Source organism: Uloborus diversus, chromosome 3 (genome assembly GCF_026930045.1).
Source record: "Uloborus diversus isolate 005 chromosome 3, Udiv.v.3.1, whole genome shotgun sequence".
NCBI lineage: Eukaryota > Metazoa > Arthropoda > Arachnida > Araneae > Uloboridae > Uloborus > Uloborus diversus.
The window spans coordinates 176,468,342-176,471,545 of record NC_072733.1 but is presented as its reverse complement, the minus strand read 5'-3'; positions in this window follow the sequence as shown (position 1 = coordinate 176,471,545).

Below are 3,204 nucleotides of genomic sequence, written 5' to 3'. Positions count from 1 at the left end.
TTCTTTGCTTAGCTATGCGTTTAGCTTTCCAAGTGTCTTTGCTTAGGTAAATATTTATTTTTTTGCCTTTGGGTATTTATTGAATACCGTAAATTATTTTGATTAAACTTTTCCCCCATTTTTAATTTTACATCTTGAGTATTTATTGCTGTTTACTCTAAGGAATTTATGATTGAATAATTTTTTTAAACAAAAAGGGTGCTTATTTAAAGCATATCTTGTGTACTTTTCAGATAATTGAACTTCGTAATTGATATTTGTGATACTAAATAAATAGTATTAACTTGAACTATAATGTAATATTTACTTTTAACATATTTTGGCGACATTTGCTTTAATTATATTTTACTAAGTGTTTATTTGATATTTTTTTAGAATTACTGGTTCTTTGATTTTTGAATTTTCGCAGTTTGCGATTTGAAAAAAAAACGATGTATTGTTATTTATTTAGATTGCATGAATGCAAAAATATATTTTATTCCGCTTTATACAACAATGTGATTAACTAATTTACTATACGAGGATTGTTTAATTACCTTAATAAAGAAGCATTCTATTACGTATCTTAATTATTTAAAAGATGTTACTTAAAATATATAACTCTTTACAAGTAGTACTAATATTGTTTTCTGGATTATATAGAAAGGTATCCGGCCTTTTCTGTGTATGAAAACCAGATAAATATGAACCAATCACGTTTGCGTGAGCCGACCCTGAATCTTTGTGCGCATGTGAAATTTTTTCATATCTGTCAATAGCGTCGGCCACTGACACCCGGAGTTTGAGTGAATTAGTATGTAAGGCTCTCGTCGGGTTTTTTGATTTCAAGAAAAATGACGGAGCGTTTTCGAAGTACTTTCTTTAATTTTGTTTTATCTTTAAATTTAAAATGTAATAAATTTATCACTGTAAATGTCGTCAAAAATTAAAAGTAAAATTAAAAAGATTTAATTGTTAGCATGTGAAACGGATCTGATTGACCCGTCTTCTTTAGAAAACACAAGCACTTCTTTAGAAAGCACAAGTAAAATTAAAAAGCCTTATCTGTTGAAATTTTAGGAGACAGTACTGAGAATGCATTAAAGAGGTAAAAGAAGAATGATCAAGGATAATAATAGTTAAGGTCGAAGCATGAGGTAAAAAAATGCAAGTCCAGGAAAAAAAGTCACTTAGAAAATCAAAGTATAACGATAAGACCAAGCATCGAACAAATGTAACGTTATCGCTTTACGTAAGTCGTAGTACACTTCTGGTCCCACAAAATGCTACACCAAGAAAAAGTAGTCAAAATGAAATGGAATTTTACATGTGCAAAGGCAACATAACTAATAGAAAGTAATTACAAAAAGAAAGCGAAACGATTATTTATCAATAAGAATCCCAAATGAACGAGGCCATATAGTTGACCATTGAGGCATAGCAGTTTCGTGTGATGCCCTTCTTCGACCTTTCGTACCACAATTACAATAAACGCGCCACTAATTAAATCAAATTCAGAGGCTGTCCAATTTATAGTCTCAAGTGATACCAGATTTTTTTCGATTTGTCACAAATTAGGGCATCGCACACGCCAGAGAATATGAAAATGTGAAAGAGGAAGCCAAATGAGACCCTTGATATGTGTGACCGAACATTAACCTGTAAACAAATCAATCATTAAGTCCCCAACACATGTAACTAAAGCATAACGCAAAAGTACAGTTAGGCTGTCATAAATATGTAAATCATCATCAAGAGTAAACGTGTTTCGTATAAAATAGCCCCCTATAATGTTACACCAGCTGTGGGCGTCATTGAAAAACAAACGTTTTATTGGGCCTTTTATAGTGTCACCTCTACTTGGAGTGTCCAGTTCGAAGCGAATAATTTGTAAACGAATGGATCCAGTTTGAATTTGGACAATGAGGATATTTTTTGTACGCTTATGGAGAACCCGTTGTGAACTCCGAAATAGTGCCTATGATTTTCAGCGGCTTACCGCACCCACAATTGAGGTGATTTTATTCAGTGCTATTATTTGCAAAACATGGGCTACTCTAATATTGATCCAAAGCACTATGACAGCATAACGGTACATTAGTGTCATGCTTCTGTCACGTGTGTAGACATTCATGTTGGGGCTCCCATTAGTTTTTTTTTAACAGGACAAAGCTTGTTTATACACAGGAAGGATGTCAAACGACTTCTTCGTTATCACTTCCAATGGCCTGCACGATGTCCTGCTTTGTCACAAATCGAACATACTTGGAATCACGTATTTCACGTACTGAATACTTGGAATCACTTTGAGACCGCAAATTGAACAACCTGTGAGTTTGATCGAATTAGTGGCGCGTTACACTAACTGTGGTACGAGATAACAAAAGACATCATACGACACTGCTATGCATCAATGCTTGACTGTATATCTCCTAGTACATTCACGCTAGAAGTGGCTCAACAGGGTACTTAAAACAAAATTCATTTGAGAATTTTTTAATAATTAATGTTCAGTTTGTTTTCACTTTGTAATCACTTTCTAGTATCAAGGTTGCGATCACGTGTGTAAAATGTCGTTTCATTCTGTCAGCTTTTTCTTGGTGTTGCATTGTGTGTGTCCAGCAGTGCATTTCAATTTATATTCAGAGACAATTGTCATTTTTAGACACGTCATTCGAACACGTTGTAGAAACATATTTTACATTCAAGAATTATTAACAACTTTTAATTTACAAAAAATAAGCGATTAAAATTTATATATATATATATATATATATATATATATATATATATATATATATATATATATATATATATATATATATATATATATATATATATATATATATATTTTAAGTTGTTTTCAGAATTACAAAAACTACCTCAAGAAGTTATAAAAAATCCCATGTATGTTTAATTTCGAAATTTTAGATTTCTTTGCTTTCTATACTTGTCAATAACTTGTTTCAAATAATTTCATCGAATTGCACGAAACAATTGAAATTATTCCTTGTTAAATCTAAGTAACCCAAAATTTTTTCATAAGATACAAAATGATTCAAGCATTTTTAGCACATTGTGCGCACATGCAAGACACATTACTTGTTTCAGTGCCTTTTTAGTATAAACTTAACGAAGTCGCGAGTCTTTCCCTGTAGCGTGTTGAAATGTCCTTCGAAAGAGGTACGCCATTTACTCAAGATTGCCAATTGTTTTACATTAGGT